Source organism: Balaenoptera ricei, chromosome 1 (assembly GCF_028023285.1).
Source record: "Balaenoptera ricei isolate mBalRic1 chromosome 1, mBalRic1.hap2, whole genome shotgun sequence".
NCBI classification, from domain to species: Eukaryota; Metazoa; Chordata; class Mammalia; order Artiodactyla; family Balaenopteridae; genus Balaenoptera; species Balaenoptera ricei.
In genome coordinates this window covers 28,413,158-28,430,070 of record NC_082639.1, presented here as the reverse complement: position 1 = coordinate 28,430,070, position 16,913 = coordinate 28,413,158, and the positions used below count along the sequence as shown (strand labels likewise).

Genomic DNA, 16,913 nt, shown 5'->3' with positions numbered 1-16,913 from the left:
TATTCAGCATGTACCTAAAAATTGTCCAGGGTCTATTAAAAGTGAAGCATATCACTACAAAAGAATATTATACATTTTAATGGAGTAAAATGTTTTTATGTTTTTATAGCATTTCAGAGAACATATTTATTCTATAAGTAGAAAACAATGAAATTTTAACAAAACAAAAGCGAAAGTAATTTATGCTAATAGTTGCAGAAGCACAACGCCACAGAGGTATGGAGAGACAGTTCCAACTGCCTCCCAAACCACAGTTCTACAACATTCCTGCTATTCCTGCTAATTCTAAAACTTCTGTAATATATTTACAGATAAACAAGGATCTGTTCCAGTCTTGAACTTAATTTTTTATCCCTTTTAACCAGGAAAAAAAACGCAACATTAAAATAATCATTTTTAAGGGCTTTAAAACTGTAGAAACATAGTAACTTGCACTTTTCCCCCGTCAATGGCATTAGTAAACTTATAACAATTCCACGCTGTTACTCTCATGAACTCATTAAACACAAGATACACCAATTCTACTGGCACATATTACCTGCGACAATGGTCAACAGAGATTTAAACAAAGAAAGAAAAAGTCCTACTTGACAAATTTTATAGTAGGGGTTGGTAAACTACAACCCTTGATCAAGGGATGGCCCCTGAGCTAAAAATAGTTACTACATTTTTGAGAGAGTAGAAGAAAGAAGACAAAAGAGAGGGGAGGGGGAGGGAGGAAGAGGAGGAAGAGAAGAATACACAGGAGACCATATTTTCTGACTATACCCAACAGACCTTAAACGTTTACTATTTGGCCCTTTTCGGAAAAGATCTCCTGAGCCCTACCTACAGGAATATTGCTGAGTGTAGTTCACACAGTATAACTGCATCATGCCAGAAAAACATACGAAGCTAAATAGGCCTAGGAAAGTCCTTAGGGCAATTATCTACAGAACTATTTGTGAGTTATATCCAAAATGATTTAGAACAGGGCTTCCCTGGTGGTTCAGTGGTTAAGAATACCCCTGCCAAGACAGGGGACACGGGTTTGAGCCCTGGTCTGGGAAGATCCTACATGCCGAGGAACAACTAAGCCTGTGCGCCACAACTACTGAGCTTGTGCTCTAGAGACTGCGAGCCACAACTACTGAACCCGAGTGCCACAACTATCGAAGCCCGCATGCCTAGAGCCCATGCTCCACAAGGAGAAGCCGCCGCATGAGAAGCCCACGCACCGCAACGAAGAGTAGCCCCCGCTCGCCGCAACTAGAGAAAAGCCCGCGCGCAGCAACGAAGACCCAACACAGACAAAAATAAAACAAAAAATAAAATTAAAAAATTTTTTTAATGATTTAGAACAAAGAAATTGTAAATTAGGCACTAGCTACAATCCACTGTCATAAAACTCTACTTCCAGCTGTGGCACAGTACTGATAGCAGAATAATCCTCCTGTTGTGAATAAAAAGCTTGACAAAATATATAAAACAAATGTATTCAAAGTATGGACAACAATCAACACAAGACTGATCTCTGAGAAAACGAACTAATGAGGTGACTGTCCTAGGCTTTCTGCCTGGGAACATTTAGCGAGTTCCAGTATAGAGAGGGAAAACTCAAGTAAAGAACACCAGTCTCAATAAACTGGGGAGACAACAGACTGAGAAAGCTAAAGGAGCTGGTATTTGCAGGACAGATTACCAAAGAAAAGACAAAGACCCACTGAAAGAGAACTAGAAATCCTTTGCCTAAACAGTAAACCACACATGAGACAATGGGGAAGGTTATGCTTGTGTGATGTAAGGGAACATATGGGAACTCTGTACATTCTGCTCAGTTTTGCTGTGAACTTAAAACATGCTCTAAAAATTAAAGTCTATTTTCAAAAAAGAAAAAGAGACCTTGTCAAACAACTGGGAGAATCAATGGAGACCTCTGAAAAGTCACACATTAAAAGTAGGGCTAGGGGGACTTCCCTGGTGGTCCAGTGGTTAAGACTCCACACTCCCAATGCAGGGGGCCAGGGTTCGATCCCTGGTCAAGGAACTAGATCCCGCATGCCACAACTAAACGATCCTGCAAGCTGCAACTAAACACCCCGCAGGCGTCAACAAAGATCGCGTGTGCTTCAACTAAGACCTGGTGCAGCCAAAAATATAAATAAATAAATATTTTTAAAAAATGAAATAAAAGTAGGGCTAAACTAATTCTAAAGTAAAGCCAACCCTAGAGCTGCCCTAACAAGCTTTAAAAACAAGTCTCAAACAAAGAAAAAAAAAAAAAAAAAAAAAACAAGTCTCAAATCCTAAAGATGCTACCAGAAAACTACTAGAGCTAATCAATGAATTTGGTAAAGTAGCAGGATACAAAATTAATGCACAGAAATCTCTGGTATTCCTATATACTAATGATGAAAAATGTGAAAGAGAAATTATGGAAACACTCCCATTTACCATTGCAACAAAAAGAATAAAATACCTAGGTATAAACCTACCTAAGGAGACAAAAGACCTGTATGCAGAAAACTATAACACACTGATGAAAGAAATTAAAGATGATACAAACACATGGAGAGATATACCATGTTCTTGGATTAGAAGAATCAACAGTGTGAAAATGACTATACTACCCAAAGCAATCTACAGATTCAATGCAATCCCCATCGAACTACCAATGGTATTTTTCACAGAACTAGAACAAAAAATTTCACAATTTGTATGGAAACACAAAAGACCCCAAATAGCCAAAGCAATCTTGAGAAAGAAAAATGGAGCTGGAGGAATCAGGCTCCTGGACTTCAGACTATACTACAAAGCTACAGTAATCAAGACAGTACAGTACTGGCAAAAAAACAGAAATATAGATCAATGGAACAGGATAGAAAGCCCAGAGATAAACTCCCGCACATATGGTCACCTTATTTATTTATTTTTTTAAGCAAACTTTTATTTATTATTTATTTATTTATTTATTATTTTTCTTTATAAATTTATTTATTTTTATTTATTTATTTTTCACTGTGTTGGGTCTTCGTTTCTGTGTGAGGGCTTTCTCTAGTTGCGGCAAGTGGGGGCCACTCTTCATCACGATGCGTGGGCCTCTCACTATCGCAGCCTCTCTTGTTGCGGAGCACAGGCTCCAGACGCGCAGGCTCAGTAGTTATGGCTCACGGGCCTAGTTGCTCCGCGGCATGTGGGATCTTCCCAGACCAGGGCTCGAACCCGTGTCCCCTGCATTGGCAGGCAGATTCTCAACCACTGCGCCACCTGAGAAGCCCCCTGTCACCTTATTTTTGATAAAGGAGGTAAGAATATACAATAGAGAAAAGACAGCCTCTTCAATAAGTGGTGCTGGGAAAACTGGACAGCTACATGTAAAAGAATGAAATTAGAACACTCCCTAACACCATACACAAAAATAAACTTAACATGGAATAAAATAAACTTAACATGGAAAGACCTGAATGTAAGGCCAGACACTACAAAATGCTTAGAGGAAACCATAGGCAGAACACTCTATGACATAAATCACAGCAAGATCTTTTTTGACCCACTTCCTAGAGAAATGGAAATAAAAACAAAAATAAATAAATGGGACCTAACAAAACTTAAAAGCTTTTGCACAGCAAAGGAAACTATAAACTAGATGAAAAGACAACCCTAAGAATGGACAAAAATATTTGCAAATGAAGCAACTGACAAAGGATTAATCTCCAAAATTTACAAGCAGCTTATGAACCTCAATATCAAAAAAACAAACAACCCAATCCAAAAATGGGCAGAAGACCTAAAGAGATATTTCTCCAAAGAAGATATACAGATTGCCAACAAACACATGAAAGGATGCTCAACATCACTAATCATTACAGAAATGCAAATCAAAATTACAATGAGGGATCACCTCACACCGGTCAGAATGGCCATCAACAAAAAATCTACAAACAATAAATGCTGGAGAGGGTGTAGAGAAAAGGGATACCTCTTGCACTGTTGGTGGGAATGTAAATTGACACAGCCACTATGGAAAACAGAATGGAGGTTCCTTAAAAACTAAAAATAGAACTACCATACAACCCAGCAATCCCACTACTGGGCATATACCCTGAGAAAACCATAATTCAAAAAGAGTCAAGTACCACAATGTTCACTGCAGCTCTATTTACAATAGCCAGGACATGGAAGCAACCTAAGTGTCCATCGACAGATGAATGGATAAAGAAGATGTGGCACATATATACAATGGAATAATACTCAGCCATAAGAAGAAACGAAATTAAGTTATTTGTAGTGAGGTGGATGGACCTAGAGTCTCTCATACAGAGTGAAGTAAGTCAGAAAGAGAAAAATAAATACTGTATGCTAACACATATATATGGAATCTAAAAAAAAATGGTTCTGATGAACATAGGGGCAGGACAGGAATAAAGATGCACACATAGAGAATAGACTTGAGGACATGGGAGGGAGGGGAAGCTGGGATGAAGTGAGAGAGTAGCACTGACATATATAAAGTACCAAATGTAAAACAGATAGCTAGTGGGAAGCAGCTGCATAGCAGAGGGAGATCAGCTCGCTGCTTTGTGACCACCTAGAGGGAAGGGATAGGGAGGGTGGGATGGAGGCACAAGAGGCAGGGTATATGGGGATATATGCACACATATAGCTGATTCACTTTGTTATACAGCAGAAACTAACACAACATAGTAAAGCAATTATACTCCAATAAAGATGTTAAAAAAAAACAAGTCTCAAAAAGATCAAGCTGATCCAAAGCAAACTAACTGCATGTCAGAATGAAAATCAACACTCCTAAAGGAAATAGAATATAGAATATAAAATATAATCTGACACTCAACAATGTAACAGTGTAACCCAGCATCCAATCAAACATTATCACACATTTGAAAAAGGAAGAGATGAGAGCCATAACCAGAAGACAATTCAGCCAATGGAAATGGGGCTGGAAATAATACAAATGATGGAATTAGAATTACCACAAAGGACTTGAAAAGTTATAAAAAAGTATAAAGATTTAATGGAAAACATGAACTTGATGAGAATAAAATTAGAAACCATATTTTTTAAAAAGAAACTTCTAAACTGAAAAATACAGCTGAAATGAAAAATCAGCTGAATGGGTTAATTGCAAATTAGACCATGTAGAAGAAAATAACAGTGAAATAGGAAGAGAGGGCAGTAAAAAATTATATAGAAAGAAGCATAGAGAGTTTAAGACTGAAAAATAACAGTGTCCGACATGTGATACAATATTAAGCAGGCTAACATATTTAATTGGAGAGATGGGTATTTGAAGAAATAAATACTTTCTAAAGCAGTTGAACCTAAAAGTGCCAGGAAAAAAAATCTTGTCAACCTAGAATTCTATAACAAGAGAAAATAATCTTCAAAAAGGAAGATGAAATAAAAATATTTTTAGATGAAAGCTGAAAGAATATGTTACCAACAGACCTGCATGACAAGAAATGTTAAAGTTCTTTAGCTAGAAGGAAAGAGACACCTGATGGAAACCTGAATCTCAACAAGAGAATGAACACTGGAAACTGACAGAATTAAAAGCAAAAACAGATAACCCCATAGTAATATTTGAATGGTTCAACATTTCTCTGCCAGTAATTGAACAGTCAGAAAATCAAGAAAAATATAGGAGACCTGAAAAGATGCTGTCAATCAACTAAACCTAAATGACATTTATAAAATGTTAACCCCAAAATGGCAGAACACATATTCTTTTCCAATACACATGGAACAATCACCAACACTGATCACATGATAAATGATGGAAATACTGCATGGTAAAATTATCAAATAATGGAACTCATACAGAATATCTACTTTGATCAAAATGTACTCATTAACAAAAGCACATGTGGAAAGCCCTCAAATATTTAGAAATACTTCTTTGAAAAAAAGCCATAGGTCAAAGAAGAAATCACAAGGAAACTTAGAAAATATTATGAACTGAATGGCAATGAAAACACAACTTACCAAAATTTGAGAAGTGCAGTAAAAGAAGTCCGCAGAGGGAAACTTATGGATTTATACACGTCTATCAAGAAAAATTCTAAAATCCATGACCTAAACTTCTGGCTTCAGAAGCAAGAAAAAGATCAAATTAAGCACAAAGTAGAAGGAAAAGTAAAGATAAAAGAAAAATCTATGTAATAGAAAATAAACAGTGAAGAAAAACTAAGGAAACCAAGAGCAAGATCTTTGAAAAGAACAAAAATGATAAACTCCTAGACAAAGTGACCATAAACAGAGCCAAACAGAGCCCAGGCACAGCCAAACAAATAAATAAACATTAAAAAAAAAAAAAAAAGAATTTCAGTTTTGCAAGATGAAAAGTTATGGAGGTTGGCTGCACAACAATATGAGTGTAATTAACACTATTGAACTGGACACTTAAAAATGATAAAATGGTAAATTTTAGTTTATGTGTATTTTACCCTTAAAATATTTTAATTAAAAAATACAAAGAGAGTTGAGGTGGGAGGAAAGGAGACAAAGAGAAGATGACACAAATTACCAATCTCAGGAATAAAAGAGCACTAAAGATTTCATTAGAGAGTAAAAATAAATTAAGAAAAAACCATAAACAACTTTGTATCTCCATATATACATGTGTGTGTGTGTGTGTGTATATATATATATATATATATATATATTTGCCACACTGTGAAGCTTGCAGGATCTTCGTTCACCGACCAGGGATCGAACCTGGGCCCCCTGCACTGGAAGTACAGAGTCCTAACCACTGGACCCCAGGGAATTCCCTACAAACAACTTTATAGAAACAAATTTTAAAACTATGAACAACTTTATAACAGTATATTTTAAATTTATTAACAATTTTATAGAAATTAATTTACAACTTAGAGCTACAATAGCCAGTACAGTAAGCCACCAGCCACCTGTGACAATTTAAATAAAATTAAAACTGCAGCTCTGCACTCATCACATTTCAAGTACTCAACTGCCACAGGTAGTCAGTGGCTACTGTACTTTAAGAGTGTACATATAGAACATTTCAATTGTCACAGAAAGTTCTACCAGACTGTGCTGTCTTACGAGAAAATGTCTTCAAAGGTGCAAATTACACAGAAGAAATAGAAAATATGAACAACATCAAGCCCAGATGACGTAAACTAAGTAAAATATTTAAGGAAGAATAATACCCATCTTGCATGAACTCTTTCAGCAAATATAAGGGAAAGGAACACTTCCTAACTAATTGTATGAAGCCATTATCACCCTGGAATCAAAGCCAGAGAAAGACATGACAACAAAAGAAAACTACATACCAATATCCTTCATAAACATAGGTACACAAAAATCAGCACACTTATTAGCAAATTGAGATTTAAAAGATATGAAACAAATAATAGATCGTGACAAAGTAGGGTTTATCCCATGAATGCAAGGTGGGTTCAAGATTCAAAAATCAATTCACCACATTAACACAATAAAGAAAAACATAATCATTTCAGCAGATGAACACGAACCATTTGACAAAATATTCATTCACTGAAAAAAATCATTCAGCAAATATAGAGAAGGTCCTCGGCCTGAGAAAAGGCATCTACAAAGATAATAATGATCAACAGGAAACTTAAAAACAATTTTTTAATCATTATAATAGAATAAAAAATAGGAATATTACATTTCAAGTTAGTAAGGAAAGAATGGATTATTATTCACTAACTTGGAAAAGAAAAATTGGCTAGTCCTATGGGGGAAAACTATCCCTCAATTCATCCACACTCACACAAAATCCAGACAAAATACTGAAAACAAAAAAAATAGGAATGGCAAATTTCTTTTTTTTGTTGTTTAATAAATGTGTTTATTTTATTTATTTATTTTTGGCTGCATTTGGTCTTCGTTGCTATGTGAGGGCTTTTCTCTAGTTGTGGAGAGCGGGGGTTACTCTTCGTTGCAGTGCGCAGGTTTCTCATTGAGGTGGTTTCTCTTGTTGCAGTGCACGGACTCCAGGCGCACGGTCTTCAGTAGATGGGGCTCGTGGGCTCTAGAGTGCAGGCTCAGTAGTTGTAGCGCACAGGCCTACTTGCTCCACGGCATGTGGGATCTTCCCGGACAGGGCTCAAACCCGTGGCCCCTGAATTGACAAGCAGATTCTTAACCACTGTGCAACGAGGCAAGCCCTAAATCTCCTTTTATTTTTATTTATTTATTTATTTTAACATCTTTATTGGAGTATAACTGCTTTACAATGGTGTGTTAGTTTCTGCTTTATAAGAAAGTGAATCAGCTATACGTATACATATATCCCCATATCTCCTCCCTCCCACCCTCCCTATCTCACCCCTCTAGGTGGTCATGAAGCACCGAGCTGATCTCCCTGTGCTATGCGGCTGCTTCCCACTAGCTATCTATTTTACATTTGGTAGTGTATATATGTCCATGCCACTCTCTCACTTTATCCCAGCTTACCCTCCCCCTCCCCGTGTCCTCACTTTTTTTTTTTTTAAGATTCCATATATATGTGTTAGCATACAGTATTTGTTTTTCTCTTTCTGACTTACTTCACTCTGTATGACAGACTCTATGTCCACCCACCTCACTACAAATAACTCAATTTAACTTCTTTTTATGGCTGAGTAATATTCCATTGCATATATGTGCCACATCTTTATCCATTCATCTGTCAATGGACACTTAGGTTGCTTACATGTCCTGGCTATTGTAAATAGAGCTGCAATGAACATTGTGGTACATAACTCTTTTTGAATTATGGTTTTCTCAGGGTATATGCCCAGTAGTGGGATTGCTGGGTCGTATGGTAGTTCTATTTTTAGTTTTGAAAGGAACCTCCATACTGTTCTACATAGTGGCTGTATCAATTTACAATCCCACCAACAGTGCAAGAGGGTTCCCTTTTCTCCACACCCTCTCCAGCATTTATTGTTTGTAGATTTTTTGATGACGGCCATTCTGACTGGTGTGAGGTGATACCTCATTACAGTTTTGATTTGCATTTTTGTAATGATTAGTGATGTTGAGCATCCTTTCATGTGTTTTTTGGCAATCTGTATATCTTCTTTGGAGAAATGTCTCTTTAGGTCTTCTGCCCATTTTTGGATTGGGTTTTTTTTTGTTATTGAGGTTCATAAGCTGCTTGTAAATTTTGGAGATTAATCCTTTGTCAGTTGCTTCATTTGCAAATATTTTCTCCCATTCTGAGGGTTGTCTTTTTGTCTTGTTTCTTGTTTCCTTTGCTGTGGAAAAGCTTTTAAGTTTCATTAGGTCCCATTTGTTTATTTTTGTTTTTATTTCCATTTCTCTAGGAGTCCGGTCAAAAAGGATCTTGCTGTGATTTATGTCACAGAGTGTTCTGCCTAAGTTTTCCTCTAACCGTTTTATAGTGTCTGGCCTTACATTCAGGTCTTTAATCCATGTTAAGTTTATTTTTGTGTATGGTGTTAGGGAGTGTTCTAATTTCATTCTTTTACATGTAGCTGTCCAGTTTTCCCAGCACCACTTATTGAAGAGGCTGTCTTTTCTCCATTGTACATTCTTGCCTCCTTTATCAAAAATAAGGTGACCATATGTGCGTAGGTTTATCTCTGTGCTTTCTATCCTGTTCCATTGATCTATATTTCTGTTTTTGTGCCAGTACCAAACTGTCTTGATTACTGTAGCTTTGTAGTATAATCTGAAGTCAGGGGGCCTGATTCCTCCACCTCTGTTTTTCTTTCTCAAGATTGCTTTGGCTATTCGGGGTCCTTTGTGGAAATGGAAGGACCGTATGGAAATAAAAATTGCGAAATTTTTTGTTCTACTTCTGTGAGAAATACCATTGGTAGTTTGATAGGGATTACACTGAATCTGTAGTTTGCTCTGGGTAGTATCGTCATTTTCAAAATGTTGATTCTTCCAATACAAGAACATGATCTCTCCTTCTGTTTGTGTCATCTTTGATCTCTTTCATCAGTGTCTTATAGTTTTCTGCATACAGGTCTTTTGTCTCCTTGGGTAGGTTTATTGCTAGGTATTTTATTCTTTTTGTTGCAATGGTAAATGGGAGTGTTTCCTTAATTTTTCTTTCAGCTTTTTCATCATTGGTGTATAGGAATGCCAGAGATTTCTGTGCATTAATTTTGTATCCTGCTACTTTACCAAATTCATTGATTAACTCTAGTAGTTTTCTGGTAGCATCTTTAGGATTCCCTACGTATAGTATCATGTCACCTGCAAACAGTGACAGCTTTACTTCTTCTTTTCCGATTTGGATTCCTTTTATTTCTTTTTCTTCTCTGACTACTGTGGCTAAAACTTCCAAAACTATGTTGAATAATAGTGGTGAGAGTGGGCAACCTTGTCTTGTTCGTGATCTTAGTGGAAATGGTTTCAGTTTTTTACCATTGAGAATGATGTTGGCTGTGGGTTTGTCATATATGGCCTTTATTATGTTGAGGTAAGTTCCCTCTATGCCTACTTTCTGGAGAGTTTTTATCATAAATGGGTGTTGAATTTTTTCAAAAGCTTTTTCTTCATCTATCGAGATTATCATATGGTTTTTCTCCTTCAGTTTGTTAATATGGTGTATCACATTGATTGATGTGCGTATATTGAAGAATCCTTCCATTCCTGGGATAAACCGCACTTTATCATGGTGTATGATCCTTTTAATGTGTTGTTGGATTCTATTTGTCAGTATTTTGTTGAGGATTTTTGCATCTATGTTCATCAGTGATATTGGCCTGTAGTTTTCTTTCTTTGTGACATCTTTGTCTCATTTTGGTATCAGAGTGATGGTGGCCTCGCAGAATGAGTTTGGGAGTGTTCCTCCCTCTGCTATATTTTGTAAGAGTTTGAAAAGAACAGGTGTTGACTATTCTCTAAATGTTTGACAGAATTTGCCTGTGAAGCCATCTTGTCCTGGGTTTCTGCTTGTTGGAAGATTTTTAATCACAGTCTCAATTTCAGTGCTTGTGATTGGTCTGTTTATATTTTCTATTTCTTCCTCGTTCAGTCTTGGAAGGTTGTGCTTTTCTAAGAATTTGTCCATATCTTCCAGGTTGTCCATTTTATTGGCATATAGTTGCTTGTAGTAATCTCTCATGATACTTTGGATTTTGCAGTGTCAGCTGTTACTTCTTTTTCGTTTCTAATTTTATTGATTTGAGTCTTCTCCCTTTCTTTCTTGATGAGTCTGGCTAATGGCTTATCAATTTTGTTTATCTTCTCAAAGAACCAGCTTTTTGTTTTATTGATCTTTCCTATTGTTTCCTTCATTTCTTTTTCATTTATTTCTGATCTGATTTTTATGATTTCTTTCCTTCTGCTAACTTTGGGGTTTTTTTGTTCTTCTTTCTCTAATTGCTTCAGGTGTAAGGTCAGGTTGTTTATTTGAGATGTTTCTTGTTTCTTGAGGTAGGATTGTATTGCTATAAACTTCTCTCTTAGAACTGCTTTTGCTGCATCCCATAGGTTTTGGGTCATTGTGTTTTGTCATTTGTTCCTAGGCATTTTTTGATTTCCTCTTTGATTTCTTCAGTGATCTCTTGGTTATTAAGTATTCTTTAGCCTCCATGTGTTTGTATTTTTTACAGATTTTTTCCTGTAATTGATATCTAGTCTTATAGTGTTGTATTTGGAAAAGATATTTGATACGATTTCAGTTTTCTTAAATTTACCAAGGCTTGATTTGTGACCCAAGATATGATCTATCCTGGCGAATGTTCCATGAGCACTTGAGAATAAAGTGTATTCTGTTGTTTTTGGATGGAATGTCCTATAAATATCAATTAAATCCATCTTGTTTAATGTATCACTTAAAGCTTGTGTTTCCTTATTTATTTTCATTTTGGATGATCTATCCACTGGTGAAAGTGTGGTGTTAAAGTTCCCTACTATGATTGTGTTACTGTCAATTTCCCCCTTCATGGCTGTTAGCATTTGCCTTATGTATTGACGTGCTCCTATGTTGGCTGCATAAATATTTACAATTGTTATATCTTCTTCTTGGATTGATCCCTTTATCATTATGTAGTGTCTTTCTTTGTCTCTTGTAATAGTCTTTAAAGTCTATTTTGTATGATATGAGAATTGCTACTCCAGCTTTCTTTTGATTTCCATTTGCATTGAATATCTTTTTCTATCCCCTCACTTTCAGTTTGTATGTGTCCCTAGGTCTGAAGTGGGTCTCTTGTAGACAGCATATATATGGGTCTTGTTTTTGTATCCATTCAGCCAGTCTGTGTCTTTTGGTTGGAGCATTTAATCCATTTACATTTAAGGTAATTATTGATATGTATGTTCCTATTACCATTTTCTTAATTGTTTTGGGTTTATTATTGTAGGTCTTTTCCTTCTCTTATGTGTCCTGCCTAGAGAAGTTCCTTTAGCATTTGTTGTAAAGCTGGTTTGGTAGTGCTGAATTCTCTTAGCTTTTGCTTGTCTGTAAAGGTTTTAATTTCTCTGTCAAATCTGAATGAGAGCATTGCTGGGTAGAGTAATCTGGGTTCTAGGTTTTTCCCTTTCATCACTTTAAATATGTCCTGACACTCCCTTCTGGCTTGCAGAGTTTCTGCTGAAAGATCAGCTGTTAACCTTATGGGGATTCCCTTGTTTGTTATTTGTTGCTTTTCCCTTGCTGCTTTTAATATTTTTTCTCTGTATTTAATTTTTGATGGTTTGATTAATGTCTGTCTTGGTATGTTTCTCCTTGGATTTATCCTGTATGGGACTCTGTATGCTTCCTGGACTTGATTGACTATTTCCTTTCCCATATTAGGGAAGTTTTCAACTATAATCTCTTCAAATATTTTCTCAGCTCCTTTCTTTTTCTCTTCTTCTGGGACCCCTATAATTCGAATGTTGGTGCATTTAATGTTGTCCCAGAGGCCTGTGAGACTGTCCTCAATTCTTTTCATTCTTTTTCCTTTATTCTGCTCTGCAGTAGTTATTTCCACTATTTTATCTTCCAGGTCACTTATCCATTGTTCTGTCTCAGTTATTCTTCTATTGATTCCTTCTAGAGAATTTTTAATTTCATTTATTGTGTTGTTCATCATTGTTTGCTCTTTAGTTCTTCTAGGTCCTTGTTAAACGTTTCTAGTATTTTCTCCATTCTATTTCCAAGATTTTGGATCATTTTTACTATCATTACTCTGAATTCTTTTTCAGGTAGACTGCCTATTTCCTCTTCATTTGTTTGGTCTGGTGGGTTTTTACCTCGCTCCTTCATCTGCTGTGTGTATCTCTGTCTTCTTATTTTGCTTAACTTACTGTGTTTGGGGTCCCCTTTTTGCAGGCTGCAGGTCTGTAGTTTCCATTGTTTTTGGTGTCTGCCCTCAGTGGCTAAGGTTGGTTCAGTGAGTTGTGTAGGTTTCCTGGTGGAGGGGACCAGTGCCTGTGTTGTGGTGGATGGCTGAATCTTGTCTTTCTGGTGGGCAGGACCGCGTCCAGCAGTGTGTTTTGGGGTGTCTGTGACCTTATTATGATTTTAGGCAGCCTCTCTGCTAATGGGTGGGGTTGTGTTCCTGTCTTGCTAGTTGTTTGGCATAGGGTGTCCAGCACTCTAGTTTGTTGGTCACTGAGTGGAGCTGGGTCTTAGCACTGAGATGGAGATCTCTGGGAGAGCTTTCGCCATTTGATATTACGTGGAGCCAGGAGGTCTCTGGTAGACCAATGTCCTGAATTCGGCTCTCCCACTTCAGACGCACAGGCCTGACACCTGGCCGGAGCACCAAGGCCCTGTCAGGCACACAACTGCTAGTGTTGGAGGGTCTCCTGCAGAGGTGGGGGATGGCTGTGGCTCACTGAGAGGACAAGGACACTGGCAGCAGAAGTTCTGGGAAGTACTCCTTGGCATAAGCCCTCCCGGAATCTGCCATTAGCCCCACCAAAGAGTCTCTAGGCCCTAAATTTCTTAAAAACGTGTAAAATCTATAGACTGAAAACTACAAAAGGTTATTTAGAAATTTAATAATTTAGAAATTATTTACAGATTTAAAGAACTAAATAAATTCAGAAATATGCCATGCTCAGGGATATATTTAAGATGTCAATTCTCCTCCAAATTAATCTACAGATTTAATGCAATTCCAATAAAACTCCCAATGGCTTATCTGTATATTGATACATTTACACGTTGATTCCATGTATAAATGCAAAGGACTTGAATAGACAAAGCAATTTTTTTTAAGAACACAGTTGGATGACTTATAGTAACTTTTTTTATAAGTCTGTAATTATTTCAAAGTTAAAGTTAAAATAAAAATGATTTCAGCCGTAAAAAGGAACGAAATGGGATCATTTGTAGACACATGGATGGAGCTGGAGACTGTCATACAGAGTGAAGTAAGTCAGAAAGAGAACAATATTGTATATTAACACATATATGTGGAATCTAGAGCAATGGTACAGATGAACCTGTTTGCAAGGCAGAAATAGAGACAGAGATGGAGAGAACAAACGTATGGACATGAAGGGGGGAAAGGAGGGTGGAATGAATTGCAAGACTGGGATTGACATACATATACTAATATGTATAAAATAGATAACTAATGAGAACCTGCTGTATAGCACAGGGAACTCCACTTCACTGTACAGCAGAAACTAATACAATATTGTAAAACAAATATACCCCAATTTTTTTATATTTAAAAATAAATAAATAAATAAAAATGATTTCAAGATACAGTATATTTTATCTGTAAATTATACTTCAGCAAATTTAGTTTTTTAAAATTTCATTTACAATAGTACAAGAAATTTTAAACATACAGGGGTAACAAAATATGCATAAGACCTGTACTTGAAAACTACAAAACACTGCTGAAAGGAAATAAGAGCTAAATAAATTGAAAGACACATCATATATGTGAATTGGAAAACACTAGTATTTAGATAGAAATTCTCCCCAAACTCATCTACAGATCCAACACAATCCCAATCACAAACCCAGGAAGATTTTTTATAGAAAATGACAAGGTGCTTCTAAGAAATTCCATGAAAATGCAAAAGATCTGGAACTTTGAAAAAAAATTACTTAGAATATCTGATTTAATATAAAACTAAAGTAATTAAGACAGTGAAGTACTGACTTAAGGAAAGGCATACAGATCCTTGGAACAGACCGAGTCCAGAAATAAATTCAAACATACAGATCAACTGATTTTCAACAAAAATACCAAGGTAAATCAATCAGAAAAAACAATCTTTTCAATAAATGGTGTTGATACAACTAGATATCCTTATGCAAAAATTATTTATTCTGACTCTTAAATAACACTATACACAAAAACTAACTTGAAATGGATAATAAACCTAGTCATAAAAGCTAAGGCTAGGGACTTCCTTGGTGGTCCAGTGGTGAAGAATCCGCTTTCCAATGCAGGGGATGCGGATTTGATCCCTGGTCAAGGAACTAAGATCCCACATGCCACGGGGCAACTAAGACCATGTGCCGCAACTACTTAGCTCCCGCACCTCAATGAGAGAGCCTGCGTGCTGCAAACTACAGAGCCCATGCGCCCTGGAGCCTGAGTGCCACAACTAGAGAGAGAAAACCCACGCACCACAACAAAGAGCCCCCGCTGCAAGGAAAGATCTCGCATGCCTCAATGAAGACCCTGCGTGCTGCAACTTAAACCTGACACAGCCAAAAAAGAAAAAAGAAAGAAAGAAAATAAATAATTAAAAAATAACAAAGAAAATAAAATAAAAACTAAAAGATAAGGCTAAAACTATTAAGCTTCTAGGAATAAACACATGAACATATTCTTGATCTTGCAATAGGTCTTCTAGTCAGAATACAATGAATACAGCCCACAAAAATATAATAATTAAAAAATGGAACTTCATCAAAATTAAAACTTGTGCTTTTCAAAGGACACCACTGAGATAATGGAAAGGTCAGCCACAGAATACATGGATGGATGGATGAATGAATGGGTGGGTGGATGGACAGATATGCAAAGAGATACATAGATACAGATGGATGAAGATAGAGATATCCCCATCTATTTCTAATGATCTATAAAACAGAAGATTTGTATCCAGAATGTGTAAAAAATGCTTACAACTTAATAATAGAAAAGAAAAACTGACAAACTTTTAAAAGGGGCAAAGATTTGAACAGACACTTTACAAAAGAACATTTTAAGAATGGCCAATATGGGCTTCCCTGGTGGCGCAGTGGTTAAGAATCTGCCTGCCAATGGAGGGTACGCGGGTTCAAGCCCCGGCCTGGGAAGATCCCACCTGCCGCGGAGCAAATAAGCCCGTGCACCACAACTACTGAGCCTGAGCTCTACAGCCCACAAGCCACAACTACTGAAGCCCACCCGCCTAGAGCCCGTGTTCTGCAACAAGAGAGGTCATGACAATGAGAAGACCGCGCACCGCAACAAAGAGTAGCCCCTGCTCACCGCAACTAGAGAAAGCCCGCACACAGCAACGAAGACCCGACACAGCCAAAAATAAATAAATAAATAAATAAATATTTTAAAAAAAAAGAATGGCCAATACACACACTGAAAAGATATTCAAAATCATTAGTCAGCAGGGAAATGCAAATTAAAACCACAATGAGTTGCCACTATCGTTCCCATTTTTTTAAAAAACTATAATTCAAAAGACAAAGACCACTTAAATGAAATGAACAAATTACTTGAAAAACACAATTTACCAAATCTGACACAAGATTAAACATAAAATATAAATAATCCTGTATCTATTTGAAAATTTGAATTCATAACTTACAAACTCACACCAAGAAATCTCCAAGCCAAGATGGTTTTATTGGTGAATCCTATAAAACATTTCATAAAGCTATAACTCCAATCGTACACAAAGTCTGTTAGAAAAATCCTTAATAAAATATTAGCAAATTGATCCCAGTAATTTTTAAATACCAATATTCTTCACCCATTCCTCAATGTAAA

General features: G+C 36.6%; 1 protein-coding gene across 7 annotated transcripts in view; it reads right to left on the bottom strand.

Moving 5' to 3' along the window:
* ZMYM4 (zinc finger MYM-type containing 4) overlaps positions 1-16,913 on the bottom strand; it is a 177,839-nt gene that overhangs the window by 70,661 nt on the left and 90,265 nt on the right. The window lies entirely within an intron of this gene.